Here is a 15,824-nt window from a genome sequence, read left to right as displayed (position 1 = left end):
ACATTTTGAATTTGAATTTGAATTTGAACAAATATAAGCGAAGTTAAAAGAACTTCTTATTGTCTTTGCAAGGCAAAGTGTATCATTAATCTTGACATTACAAATTCATTCGGTACGAACTCGAGTGTATTAAGCAGAATTATAAATGAGGTGTCACACGAACGCTTATAAAAAGTGTGAAAAGAAAACCTTTGAATAAGGCGTGGGGTGCGTCAGTTTTCAACTGTGAGAAAATAGGTTCGCGCTGGGAATTAATACTTTTAGAGCCAGCGTAGACGACAAACTACTGTCCGAAACCTTTGTCGAGGATAATTTAAGGCCCATTACTAAATTACTACCTATAAAAAGATAAAAGTAAGTAAAAATAGAAAAGAGCTGATAACTTTCAAACGGCTGAACCGATTTTCTTGGATTATAGCTAAGAACACTCTCGATCAAGCCACCTTTCAAACAAAAAAAAAAAAAATAACCAAATTAAAATCGGTTCATTAGTTTAGGAGCTACGATGCCATAGACAGATACACACGTCAAACTTATAACACCCCTCTTTTTGGGTCGGGGGTTAAAAAAGCGCTATTTCAAACAAAACTATGAAGCTGTCAAAAATAATATGGCCTCTTTCTCGCTGTCAATAGCTTCCGCCAGCGGTGATTGGGGTATATATAGTACGCGACAGGTTGAGATGGCAATCGGGATATGAGGCGGGGGGAACCCTACGTGGGGGAACCCTCCGTACACCCGCACGCCCGCACGTTACCCGCGCTTACCCGCAGCGGATTAGCGCGGGGACTGTGCAGGTGCGCGGAGGCTGTGCGGGTGCGCGGGGCGTCCCCACCCCGGTTGCCATCTTAACCTGTCGCGCACTATAGGTAAGTATATGACTATATTACACAATTCACCATTAGGTGATCAAATAACTGTTATCCTTGAAACTTTCTATACCTACGTAAGAATCCAGGCCATCACTATGTCTGTCCCTAAAGCAGAAAATATTTAAAAAGTTACTGTATTCCTTATATCACTTTATACGGTACGTAGAGTAAATAGATTTCTGGTATAAAATGATAGAATAAGGGCCATAACCCACGGTAACTTTTTCGCTATGCTATACATCCCTATACAGCGGCTGCTTCGATCTATAATACAAAGCCCCATATTGCCTCCTCTCTCATGCCTAGTTTTCTCCGATGTCGTCACTTGTCCGATAAAATAGTCCATTGGCATCAGTAGCGAAGCTGAATTAATAAAATGCGACTAAACCGCTATTGCAATTTTTTATTCTGGTACATAAGCTAGCCCTTGACACCTCTTTCACCCGATGATAAGTTATAATGCCTCTAGATAACAGTGTAAAGTAAACTAAGGTAAGGTATATGGCAATTTTATTAAACCCACACCCTCAAACGGCCTCTACGCAGCATCGTACGGAATTCACTTGGCGGTATGGTTTTATCGGTAAGTAGGATAGTAACTGTCGAAGTCTTCCACCAGACCAGAGCAGACCAGAGACAATTTGGGAATTATAAATCCCCAATTTGCCCTTGTTAGACATTAAGGACCCAGGGTTAAACCTAACATACGACTATAGCGCTCACTCTGCACCATCGCTTTTCTTGCGTATTTCAAAATAATATGCTTCAAACAACCCCTACGTAGCGATGTAGTCTCACGTTCATGAAACTCCGTAGCTGTATCGCCGTATAAAATCGTTGTGGGCTATGACCTTACGTGCCTTTGTACGCGCCGCCTGGAGCGGAGCACGCACGAACCGTATCTCGGTTACTCAACCGTTCGACGAATGCCTAATTGAATTTTCAGCCTCGATATTGTGGCGGTGCCGAAAAGATTTATATGAATTTCCGGAAGATTACCCAAATATGCTTCAAATGGGTCAAAATATTACAATTTCTTTTCTCCTCAACAGTTTTTATTACTCATGATATATTTTTATAAATGCGAAAGTGTGTTTGCTTGTTTATTGGTTGGTTTGTCCTTCAGTCAAGCCGCAATGGAGCAACAGATTGACGTATTTTTTTGCATGGATATCGTTAAAGACCATTTATATATTTTATTTATTTATTTTCAACAGCATTACAGAATAGTTCCTAATTCGCTAGTGTAAAACATAGGTACTTACGCCTTAAAAATATCTTTATATCTAATATAACCTTCAAAATGAATATCTACCTGTGAACCTTATCTAATTATTATTATCCTAACTGATCCTAACATTAAAACCTAATCCTAAGACCTAAGTTTTACAATGCACATATTCTTAGAGGAATTGATGAATAGCATTAACATAACTAATTTTAATTTTATCAAGTAAATTTCTACGCGATTTATAAGAAATAAATATACCTACCTAACTAGATAAGTATTGTTCAAATGAGTTTAATACCAAGTGATTTGGCCTTGTAAGAGCAACAACAGTTTTGCAATCGTTTAGGTTGGTACCAAAACAGAAGCAGCCTTTGAACTGTATATTAAACAAATTGAACAAACATACATATATCTACTAATCGGCTCCCTGTTAGAAAACCCCGTTTGTACAATTATACAAACGCCATAACTTTTTCAATTTGAACTTCAGCAATTAAATTTACTGCCGACTTGGAACGTTACATTTCAATAAGCGTGGATCAGTTGATTTCCCTTCGTTTGTCTTTCGTCGAATTCTCTTCTTACTTACCGACGAAATCGTAAACTGGGACAACTGTAGGTAGGTACCTACTTAATTACAGGTGGCAAATAATTTCCTTTATTAATAACTAGATGATGGCCCCGGGACTTACTCCGCGTGGATTTAGGTTTTTGAAAAATCGAATGGGAACTCTGATTTCCCGGGACAAAAAATTACCTACTTTCATCTGTGGGATTCAATCTATTGCTGTATCAAATTTCGCCAAAATCGGCCAAAATCGGCTAAACTGATGAGTCGTGGAAAGCGAGCAGACAAACAGACAGCCAGACACACTTTCGTATTTATAATATTAAGTCCAACGTCCATACCATGTTGAATACACCGGTTCTCGTCCGATCACCGAAGTTAAGCAACATCGGGCGCGGTCAGTACTTGGATGGGTGACCGCCTGGGAACACCGCGTGATGTTGGCCTTTTACTCTTTTTACTCGTAGTCGAGTAAAAGCCGGCAAAGGCAAAAGGAAGGGTTATTTCATATTTGTAGATATTTTCACTGCAAAAAGGCAGAGCACGCCCGCCAGCTAACACCAACACAGACGAAGTCCTCCTTTTGCCATATCTACGAGCGTACTTAAAAATACCCATTACCATGGTTATTAAATAATAATCTATATTAAATAATAATAATCTGGAATCACTGGAAACGGTAAACATCAGTTCTGTTTGGAGTTGAAATTTTCGAATAATAATATGAAACGAAGGCCTCGGGAGAGGTAAATTATTGTACTCATAGCAACAAATATTATCTGATGTCAAGAAATATCATTCGTACAACCGGATATTACAAAACTCTAGGATATTTTCTTTGTTTAGGACAGTATTATTTGCAATCAACGATCTATACATACAACGTTAGGATCGGACGTCGTATCTAAATATTATCGCTTTGGCTCGTATAAATATATATTGGGTTATATATACACATATATAACCCAAGGCTTTATACTCGTAAGAATCTAAATTTAAAAAAAAGGTAAAGGTGACTGACTGACTGACTGATCTATCAGCGCACAGCTCAAAGAGAGTAGAGAGTAGAGTAGATTCTTGCTTTGGTAACTTTCATACTTTTCTTTATCAGACTACATTACTTCTTTATTACACTGATTTTTTATCTTTATTAAACTAGGGTCACAATATTTTTTGTTGTTTTAAGCTCGATTGCTAAATGCAATTCTATAGATGGTCATAATAAAAATCATGATTTTTGGATAGAGTCAGTTTTATTTTTAATGTGACATACATTTTATTATCTTCAACATTATTCTTACAGTTCTTTAAATTATGCAATTTCTTGTTTATGGCATAATTCAGCTGAAGTGCGAATTATGCAAGTAAATTCGTGTTTTCAGCACCTCAGTCTCAGTGGACTATGTTACTAACCTATAAACCCTTCCTTTAATTTTAAGCAATATCAACTTTATTACCATTACATTAAGATACATTAGGTTGTATAAGGTCATAGGTTGATTTCATGGAAGCAGTCTGCACTGTGGCCCCGTAACTTAGATTATCTAGGATCTGGACATGTGCTAACCGTTGCTTTTGTTTATGTTGAGACTCCTGAAATTTAAACCTGAGGTTTGGCATGTTTCTTCAGCAGAAAAGAAGTCAACGGATAATTTTTTTTTTAGTAACTTTACTAATTGAATATTATAGTAGTGCATATAATATATGATAGACGAGGCTTACGCTACCCATATTAGATTAGATTAGATTAGATTTTTTATTAATTGTAAATTATTTATTAGTTGTAAAATGCGAAAGTGTCAACGGAGCAACCGATTGACGTAATTTTTGCACAGATATTGTTAAATATTAAATCCATGCGTCTAAGTTGCGAGCAATAACAAGTGATGAATAAATAAAGGCTAACAAGTGTAAATTAAAAATTTTCAACACCCCCGACAAATCATTTTCAAATAAATAATTATGTATATCTAGGCAATGTCCATCTTGACAGCTTGACATTTGTCAATTGACATAATATTATGTCAATTGACAAACGGTTATGTAACCTTCTTTTCTACAAGAAAACTAGAAAAGAGCTGATAACTCTTAAACAGCTGAACCAATTTTTTTGGATTATAGCTAAGAACACTCTCGATCAAGCCACCTTTCAAACAAAAAAAACTAAATTAAAATCGGTTTATTCGTTTAGGCGCTACGATGCCACAGACAGATACACAGATACACAGACACACACGTCAAACTTATAACACCCCTCTTTTTGGGTCGGGGGTTAATAAAAAAATATATAATAGTAAAATTCATAGATACCCCTGGTTTATCAAATTAATTCATATATTAATTATTATAATGCAAGTTAACATTCTTTTAATACAAATTAAAATAAAAAAATCTGTCTCATGAACTTAAAACGTAAAATAATCTAGACGCCAACATCTGCAATAAATCGTAAAAGAACTAGGAAGTTTTAATTAAAAACGTGAAGCGAATTTTAACCTGATTGAATCTACGTAAAAAGGGTTAATTAAAATGACTTAACTCAATGTTTAATTTATTGGAGCAGATGGAAATATTTAAAGGAGAAAAGGTAGTTAATTAAATAACAGAATTAAATCGTGTGGTAGATAGTGTCAATTTTGCTTGACTGCTATGTACACGTTTAGTCCCACGAGCTTCGATCATTAAATATTATTGTTTATAGAATACTTGAATGACTTAGGTACTAGAGCGCGCGTGCATGATTGGGTGATAATAATTAATGAGTAGACTGATTTATCTGGGGTTAGAAACTTGAAATTTTGGTAGTAAGTTCCTTTAATAATGTAAGAATTCAGAACGGATTTTTGGAAATTTCACCGATGGAGTTTAATGGTGGACGAAACTTTATATAAAAGTCCGTGATTTTTCACTTTATAATCGATAAAAATTGGTATTTGGGGCTTCGGTCGAGAAAAAAATGTAAGTAACTATTTCAAGATTTTTGAAAATTCCATCCCCTTACCGATTTAAAAAAAGCCAGAATGCTCAAGTTCAGATCTGGTCAGTTACAGCAGGAAGCGAGGACAGACGATAGCCAAAAATAAAAATTTATCCTGTGTTTTGAGCATTTGGGTTCTATGTCTATAATAAAGCTTCTTCCAAGTTTTTTGTTTTAATTTTATATTTAACGCACAAGAATCATCTAGTAACAGTTTAATTATAAGCATTTATATAAATATAAATCTTCTCGTAAAGGTTTAACGGTTCCCGTTAATAGAGGTGAAGTAAATTACATTTACTTCAACACGGTAAATATCCTTAGAAATGCTTATACGAGTACCTACTACGCTGCGAGCTTTCGCATCCATGAACTGTTCCTTTCTCACAAACATTCCTCTAATCTCACTGTTTGAACGCTCAGTACGTGGTACACTAAGTGGTATCAAGCTTGTTTGCTCTCTTACTCGACACGAAGTCCTTGACGGGCAGTTTCTTTCAATTAATTTAAGTAGGTACCCTTACAGGAACTTATATTCAGCAGGATTTCGTTAAAAGAAGACAGAATTTAAAACCAAAAAATATAGTATAGAAGCAGGCGTTATTTTGTGGAAGTCTATGACATACAATTTGCTATAATCCGCCAAACCAAAGAAATCTGTATGATGCAACATGCACCGCCCGCCCTCCCACTGATAAACATGCAGGAAAAGCCTTACAATTCCTAATTGCAAAGAATTACAATTACTTACCTTCAATTCTATCAATACCAAGGTTACCTAATATTTTCTATTCATCAAGAAAGAAAAATAACATATCAAACAGAGCACGTCCCACGAACGGTTCTGTTTGAGTGAGAAATCAATTTGTTCCACCGTATTCATTTATGTGATTCGAGAGTTTCCATTTATTCGCACACAAATTGGAAAAGGGCCTGACTGAGTTGTCAACTGCTTCTGCACTCGTTTCTATTTAGAAATACTCGATTTGAGGAATCGGGAAGATCGGCTTGTTGGTAAGAAATAAAGAGAAATTGTAAACGTTTGTGTTGCTTTCATTTTATTATTTAAAGGACGATGATATTATAAACTATTCTAATAGAAGAATGGGTTTATAAGTCTATAGATAACACGTATAGGTTGGAACATAGAAAATAAACATCAACTTGTTCCAATATTTGATTAACCGTAATCAAATATTGGAAGAACTTAAATCTAAGTAAATACTTTTGTGCTTAGTCAAAACTAAATTACGAGTAGGTATATACGGGCTTCTACACCTAAAAATTCATTGATCCATGCTAATATTAGAAAATAGATTATGCTTGCGATTTCATCCGCGTGGACATTATATTAAAAAGTCCCACGGGAGCCATGGTTTTCACTTTCACATTTATAATATTAGTAGCTGATACCGGCGACTTTGTCCACGTGGATTTACATTTTCAAAATCCCGCGGGAACTCTTTGATTCTCATGGGATTCAAAGTACCTAGTCTATGTGTTAATCTAAAGAATAATCTATCTACATTCCAAATTTCAGCCAAATCCGTCCAGTAGTTTTTGCATCAGAGAGTAATATACATACACACACACACACACATACACACACACGCACACACACAGACTTTCCCCTTTAATTAGTGTGATGTGTGAAAATAGGCGGACTTCACACACTTTTGAAGACATTATGGAGAAATCAAACATGCAGTATTCTTCACGGTGTTTTCCTTCACAATTTTTAACCGACTTCCAAAAAAGGAGGAGGTTCTCAATTCGTCGGAATCTTTTTTTATTTTTATTTTTTATGTATGTTCCCCGATTACTCAAAGACCCCTGGACCGATTTGGAAAATTTTTTTTTGTTTGAAAGGGTATACTGTGCAGGTGGTCCCATATAAATTTGGTGAAGATCTGATGAATATCTTCGGAGATGGAGAACAGAACTCCTCAATGGATAGGAGCAAATTGCTCGCGATCAGTGTAATAGCTTAGTAAACAGTAGGGTTTTAACTGGGCACAGCATATTATAGTACAGTAGGGCCACTAAAAATTGTGAAATAAAAAAATTTCAAAAGAAAAATAAAACCGACTTCAAAAACGACAAACACTAAAAACTAAAAAATAACTTTTGTTTAGCTACACGTGTAATGCACCTAGGTATGAAGTCGGGCGAGCTTCACTCTTGGATTTCTAATTTTGTTTTAATATGCTCGCTCGACTTCATACCTAGGTGCATTACACGTGTAGCTAAACAAAAGTTATTTTTTACTTTTTAGTGTTTGTCGTTTTTGAAGTCAGTTTTATTTTTCTTTTGAAAATTTTTTATTAATTCAAGCAATCTAAATTGAAATATTGAAATTCCATGTTTAGGTACGGAATAGCAAACATTTTTCAAAAACACCGAGCTCGGGGCTAATCGAAAACTGTAATGAATCAAAGGCTGGTTGCGTAGTTCAGACAGCTTTTGCAGTTCAACTCTTTTATTTTTATTACGGCTGCTTCGTTAGCTGGATCTGAATCGAAATCATCTTGTTATTCGTAGTATACTTTTTACTAGGTACCTATGCTTTGCATATGGGTGATACTTTGAGAATTGTACGCGAAGAAAAAAGTTTTCTTTGTATTTTGATGTGTATTTACCAAAATACAATGTCTGTAATCAATAGTAATAGTAACGAATTGAGTTAATCAAAGTTCAATCTAGGGATAATGTTGAGGATTAGTATTAAAACTCCATTAGCTGCTTTGCCCTGATTTCTCAGGCCTAATGTTTTGTCAAAAGCTCTCATAACCAATATTTTCTGTTAAAATTACTTTTGACTAAGCTCTACAGTCAAATGTACTTTTTACTGTTTTTTGTAATTACATGTAGCTTTAGCCGGAATAGAGTCCGGACTGTAACATATACAACTCCATCGTAAAATGCTCTACCTGGTTAAAACTGCATTGAAATTCATCAAGACCGATTTTCTTGGATTATAGCTAAGAACACTCTCGATCAAGCCACCTTTCAAACAAAAAAAAAAACTAAATTAAAATCGGTTCATTCGTTTAAGCGCTACGATGCCACAGACAGATACACAGATACACACGTCAAACTTATAACACCCCTCTTTTTGGGTCGGGGGTTAAAAAGAAGGAAATTATTACCTTTCCTTTTATAATATTTTTTAGAAGGCATCCACATCTCCATTGACATTTCTGAAGAATTATCTCGATTAATCCTTAAAGCGAACCCTATTTTCTGTGAGCTCAAAACTGACGCACCCGTCCCTTCATTCAGGGGTTTCCGCCCTTCAGACTTTTTGTGAGCGTTTGGGTGACACTTCATTTATAATTCGGCGTAATCGGGTAAGTTCGTACCGAACGTATTTGTAATGTTTGGATTAATGATATAAAATGGTACTACCCAAAGTGTGGGTCCAGCTGCCGAATCTGATCAAACGCTATGCTGCAAACTTGAATTAGTAGTAGTGCCGTGAATAAAATACAAGGATTATATTTTATATATATTAGGATAATATTTTGCGCCGCTTGCGTTTGATTCCGGGCTCATAGTCATTGGACACGGAACGATTTGATAATGTAGCGTCTCGATACAAGTGACCAAAGCGCTGCTTTATTAAACAAAAAAAAGGAGCGTGTACATGAAGTAACATCCAATTACAGATCCGTATACCTTAGACATCAGTCTATCTCACTGCCTACAAAACTGCCATAGGTATACTGAACAAGTGTAAATTAAAAATTTGTAACCACCCCGACAAGTAACTAGAAAAGAGCTGATAACTTTCAAACGGCTGAACCGAGTTTCTTGGATTATAGCTAAGAACACTCTCGATCAAGCCACCTTTCAAACAAAAAAGACTGAATTAAATCGGTTCATTAGTTTAGGAGCTACGATGCTACAGACAGATACACAAATACACACGTCGAACTTATAATACCCCTCTTTTTGAATCGGGGGTTAATAAAGGAAAGAAATTAGGAAAGACAAACGAAAGAAAGAAGCTGATCAGCGGTGCTTATTGCAATATTGTGTTCAATCTCACCAGTTAATTTAATTGTCGAAGTTGAGATTGAAAAAGTTATGGCAGAACTCATAATTTTACAAAACGAGGTTCCTTTCAAAGGCTTAATTTAGGAGGTGCTTGTTTTGAGCAATTTGTTTAATCTAACTTCAGTCGACTTTGCTGAGAAGAATCCGTTTCCTTATTCCTTGTTACGTATATGGGAATTATATCTCGACAATTATATATTATTTGCGTACAAAGTTGCCAAGTGTTATTTATGTGTGTACGTAGCTACGGTAGCTATGTTTTAATAAATAGCTCTGTAAATAACACTTTAGAACATAAAGGTAAGATTTTTAAAATTTTTAGATAATAAAAAATTGCAAATGTGAGATTTGGTACTTCAAACTCGCAAGAACGGGCAAGAATAGGTGGCGGGAAGTGAGTGAATGAGGAAGGCGGAAGACCGTGTATGATGGCGCACTCCTGGAAAGGCCTATGGTGATTAGTGGATGCCAACAGGTTGATAATAAAAGTGAAATGGAAGAGTATACGTGCTTCTTCTGTAATTTTTTGTTTCAGTATAATAACAAAACGGTAAATCCTGGCAATGGTCTGGGGTTCGATTCCGGGTACGCACCTCCAAGTTCTCGGAACTATGTGCGTGTGCGATTAAATACCGCTTGCTTTAACGGTAAAGTAAAACATCTTGAGGAAACCTGCACGCCTGAGAGTTCTCATAATGTTCTCAAAGGTGTGTGGAGTCTCCCAATCCACACTTGTCTGGCGTGGTGGACTGTGGTTTAAGACATTTATTGTTTCATAAAGAATACAATAATTTACTTACATCAAGCTTACAGGCTTATTATGATAATTAATTTAACGTATTTGAGGGTACAGTAAATGTTAGGTGTAAATGCAACTCTAAACAAAGTATTACGTCCATTAACGTCCTAACCTTTCTCATTCTGTTTTGTCTGGAGACCAGTGTTTAGAGATCTGGGGATAGGTTAGTAATGATAATGATGATGACCATAATCACAGACTAGCCGTGGTCAAACAGACATCTATCAGCTTTACGAAAAATAAAAAAGAAGATACGCGATACGATATCCTGCAAAACATATCAAAGCCAGGGTAGTAGAAGGAAAAATTGTAAGTCATCGAGTTATCTAAGTCTCATCTTAACGCATCATTTAGCAGCAGATTACGTGGGCGGAATACTGGTTATTTGCTTAATGTTCCCGAGAAAAACCAATTTGTATCCCTGTGCTATTTGCGCGATTCGCTGCTCATCGGATAGTTTCAAATTGCTCTTGCCGTATAAGACGAAAATCGATTACACTATTAGATATATTACAGAGAAATAAGAAAGCGCAGAGCGGTGAGGCTTAAGAACAGACTGGTGTGATAGCCTATCACACTCGGGGTTAATATTATAAGTGGCTCTCAGTCAATGAAATAATTTTCAGAATTAATAAAGTCTCGGAGACTAGCCCTACATGGATGTAGGGCTAATTCGTTCAAAATTCTTTTAAACTTCAAGGGTGTCTGGCAGGAGGTTGCCACGACGAAGTGTCTGACAATACATGATTTGATTTCTACTACTATTCCGAAGAAAATATAAAAAAATTGACTTTGTACTTTGAGATAGGATTTTTTACACCTTTATTACCTGTTATCTTTCGAAGCCAACGTGATCCAACTTCATAGTCGCTGATCGTTCCTCCCTGTGCTGGAGACAGAGAAACTTGCAGCTTTTATAAAATAACGAAGGTCTGGCACACCTTGACTCTTAGTCCACACCATGATTTTGCAATTATTATTTATTTTAGAATCCACATCCTAAGAATAATATGTCAATACTCAATACTAAAAGGATCTGTGCAATTATTCATAACGCTGTTTTGTTTGTGGCTTTATAAAAGCTGGAATTATCTGAATATAAAACAAGACTGTATAATATTTATCTAGCTTTTGACATTATACCTGACAATGTAGAGGTAAGGTAGAGGTATTGTAACATTAAAGTCGAAGCATTAAAAATCCATTATAAGAAAGGTGTACTTTAAAAAAGTCGATTACAGTCTACAACAAGATTCAATGCATGCAGTGAACGGCATAAAGCTTGAAACAAACACTAAACAACACGGTGCAACGAAAACAATATCGTGTAAAGTCACACAAACGTATGCGTACTTCTGAAACGTGCAGTAGCACTGCAGTGCGCGACGGACGCCGGCAAGAGCACGAATTCATCGCGCGTTTATAGTGTGATTTTTTTTAAACAGTCTGTTCTATCATAGAATATATTTCAATAGTACCTCATAGGTACAGACGGCTCACACTGAAAAGATGTTTATATAAATAGTAATTCTTGTTAAGACTCGCACAGCACAAAGCTAAAAAGGTACTTATTTAGTAGTTAATTAAACGGTTCTCTTTCCATCGTCTAAATACTTATAATCATTGACATCATCATCATCATCATCAGCCCGTGGACGTCCACTGCTGGACATAGGCCTTCCCTAAAGAACGCCACCACACCCGGTCCTCAGCCTTCCTCCTCCAGCCACTTCTCACCAGCCACTTAATATCATCGGTCCATCGTGCTGGAGGGCGTCCCACACTACGCTTGCTTAAACGCGGTCTCCACTCAAGGACTTTCCGGCTCCAACGGCCATCGCCACTACGACAAGCATGGCCTGCCCACTGCCACTTCAGCTTGCTAATACTTATAATATCCCTTTCAATCTCTTAAGATAGAAGGCCTCCGGGCGGCGTCTCGTGTGTTACTGGTATTTATTAATAATATCTCACGTGACCAAGTAAGCCCGACTTCTCATATTACAACTTGGCTCTGCGTTGGACAGAATGGAAACATTGTCATCGCGTTGCGTTGCCATAAGTCTGTTTGTCTCAGCCTTTAGGAAAATTAATGAGGCTCGCAGGCTCTGCAAATGGAGGGATGGAATGCTTTTAGCTTCACGCATCCTTTTCTGCTATTAGTTTTGAGTTTTATCGACCTAGTTCTGTTTATAAGCCTAGGACTTCAGCTGCTGCAATGAGATCGTTGAATATTTTTCTAAAGATACGATTGTGATGTATGATGAGCTGATATTAAGATGTAAATATGATTCAGAGGGTCTCGACTTTTGACTGAAAGCCAATCATGTTAGGTTATTCACATACGAGCATGCTCACTTTTGGGGTAGGTTAGGTAACTACATAGTTTCAGATTCGTCCGTCATTTAGATATTAGATGGTTATTAGATGGTAAATCACATCACACTAATATTATAAAGGCGAAAGTTTGTATGTGTGTGTGTGTGTGTGTGTGTGTGTGTGTGTGTGTGTGTGTGTGTATGTTTGTTACTCCTTCACGCAAAAACTACTGGACGGATTTGGCTGAAATTTAGAATGGAGATAGATAATATCCTGGATTAGCACATAGGCTACTTTTTATCCCGGAAAATCAAAGAGTTCCCACGGGATTTCAAAAAACCTAAATCCACGCGGGCGAAGTCGCGGGCATCGGCTAGTACAAGCTAAAATTACTGTAAAATATTATAGCGTAGTCTGAAAAGAGTTTCAAGCTCAATGGACAATGGACATAGTAGACGAGGTTTGTTGCATACTTTTATGAAAATAGTAACCGTTCATGAAATAATTAGCGCTTTGCTTCGCAAAATTTGTTTATTTTAGGAGTTGTGTATCTTTCCTGTAACTCCTAAATTATACTATTCAAAAATCACTATTGAAAATATAGAAGAAAAATTATTATTACCATCGAGAGCTTGCTAACTCACAAGTTACAGTTTTAAACAAGTGTAAATTAAAAATTTATAACACCTCCGACAAGTGAAGGTTATAGTAACTAGGAAAGAGCTGATAACTTTCAAACGGCTGAACCGATTTTCTTGGATGATAGCTAAGAACACTCTCGATCAAGCCACCTTTCAAACAACAAAAAAACTAAATTAAAATCTGTTCATTCGTTTAGGCGCTACGATGCCACAGACAGATACACAGATACACACGTCAAACTTATAACACCCCTCTTTTTGGGTCGGGGGTTAAAAATAATTTACAACTCAAACAATAAGTAATATTTTAGTTTTATGTTCACAGTGAGTCTGAGTAGGTACAAGATTCATTTCTGAAAATAGGAAAACTATAAAACTTTTATTATTTGAAAATCAATAAGTGAAACAGTTTTAGCTTTCCAGAGAGTAAAGTCATCTTAGACGAGATATTCCTGTAGGTACAAGTAATACTATCTTCGATTAAAACTTTGCTTCTTTGTTCAGTAATGACTTTTTAACTTCTCAGTAATATTCGGGGATAGATTAGGGCATTGTGCGAGTAATGTAGGTCATTTTAGAAAAAGAGCTTAAATTAGTTCCCTTATTCAAGATTGCTTTACTCCTGGACTTTGTACGTGAAATTTAACAGCCAAAAATATTGTAATCAATCTACCTGTAATCCGTTTTTAATTATCAACAAGTGTAAATTAAAAATTTATAACACCCCCGCGTGAAGGTTACGATAACTATAAAAGAGCTGATAACTTTCAAACGGCTGAACCGATTTTCTTGGATTATAGCTAAGAAAACTCTCGATTAAGCCACCTTTTAAACGAAAAAACTAAATTAAAATCGGTTCATTAGTTTAGGAGCTACGATGCCACAGACAGATACACATATACACACGTGAAACTTATAACAGCCCTCTTTTTGGGTTGGGGGTTAAAAATTGTATAGCCTTCTTTGACAAATACCAAAGTTGCTAAGTTAGTAAGTAAATTATCGACAGATTACAGATACTTAAAGATGTGTAGGACTACAGGCCAGGTAACCGTCCAGTGTGCCCGGGTAGTGCTGGTCCCGTTTGGATACGTCCGAGGGGAAGAGCAGTACTTGGGCTGGTGTGCCCCGGTAACGTGGCTCGGGGATATTCATTCATTCATTCATTCACTTATTGCAAGATTTTACAATCTTACAAGAACGTACGAAAAACTTATGTACAAAAAAGATGTTATATAAATTATAAAATATAACATGGCGGATTGTGATATGTACCATATTGTTAGCTATGGCTAATGAGCTCGCAGGGGAGGAGGTTTGCCCGCGTGCCCCTCTGACTAGCAGAGGTCACAGTGGACGGAAGCGAAGGACGTGCTACGGGTCGGTCTGTTATCGCACTTCGTTGGTGCAGCTCGGGACCGCGGTTGATTGCTTCGGTGTTCCTGGATCACAGTTGCCAGGTATCTCACGTTGGGTTTTTGTGGATATTCCGTCCACTTTTCGACCGGCGAGTCCCACATACTCCAAATACTCATTATTCGGAAAAGTAAAGGAAATCATGTCACCCTTAAAATTTAATAAATTGTTAAAGTTTGAACCCCTCCCAAACGACCCCAGATGGGTCCGAAACTAGTCGGGCTTACGTCAACTAACCATAACCCTAGCCGGAATGATCTAGAATACAATTTTCTCGATTAGCAATAAGAACCGGCCTTTTATCCTACTCAGGTAATTGTGCGGACGCAGACCCCCAAGAGAGTTTTTAATCCAACCCTAAACTTTCGGACTTACGCTAATGAGGAAATAACATCAGATTACGTGAGTTGTCTTACTTTCAAAGTTAGATTGAATGAAAGGTTGCTAATTGAGACAGTGCAGGTTAGTATCATACTATTACTGTTTTTTTTTCTTTGTTTCTTTCTAATTATATTTAGCTGATAAAACCTTTATGGATCATCAGGTATTAGTATAGTTCGCGACAGGTCCACATGGCAAGCGGTGTATGAGGCGGGAGGACGCCCCGCAGACACACGTCACTCGCGCTATTCCACATCGGGTTAGCGCGAGGGCTGTGCGGGTGTACAGGGCGTCCCCACCCCGATTGCCATGTCGACCTGTCGTGAACTATACATATTATAAATTATAGTCTCCCACCGCGCTAAGTATGTGTTAGTCCAGGCTAATCTCAAAAACTATATTGTATGGATTTTCATATTATGGTTTTCATAAATAGTAAGAGATAATAAAGCAAAGATTAGACGATACTACCTATCTACACCTATTAATTTTATTGTGCTTATTATTGGGCAGTCTACGATTTACTCGACCACAGTTTTGAATAAAAAAGTGACTAGATGT

At 36.9% G+C, this 15,824-nt stretch overlaps 1 long non-coding RNA gene and 1 other non-coding gene across 2 annotated transcripts; one reads left to right on the top strand and one right to left on the bottom strand.

Moving 5' to 3' along the window:
* Positions 1 to 737: 737 nt before the first annotated feature.
* Positions 738 to 15,576, bottom strand: LOC123872699. Its single transcript, XR_006797520.1, has 3 exons — positions 15,563 to 15,576; positions 15,364 to 15,374; positions 738 to 789 (listed from the first exon to the last, which is right to left on the bottom strand). It is a non-coding gene; the product is annotated as an uncharacterized LOC123872699 (long non-coding RNA).
* On the top strand, positions 2,999 to 3,117 carry LOC123872885. The gene has a single exon (XR_006797563.1). It is a non-coding gene; the product is annotated as a 5S ribosomal RNA (ribosomal RNA).
* Positions 15,577 to 15,824: the final 248 nt, after the last annotated feature.

The sequence above is a fragment of the Maniola jurtina genome, chromosome 15, assembly GCF_905333055.1.
Source record: "Maniola jurtina chromosome 15, ilManJurt1.1, whole genome shotgun sequence".
In the NCBI taxonomy this organism is placed as follows: domain Eukaryota; kingdom Metazoa; phylum Arthropoda; class Insecta; order Lepidoptera; family Nymphalidae; genus Maniola; species Maniola jurtina.
Note: the sequence above shows the minus strand (reverse complement) of the source record. Positions and strands in the feature narration are given on the sequence as shown.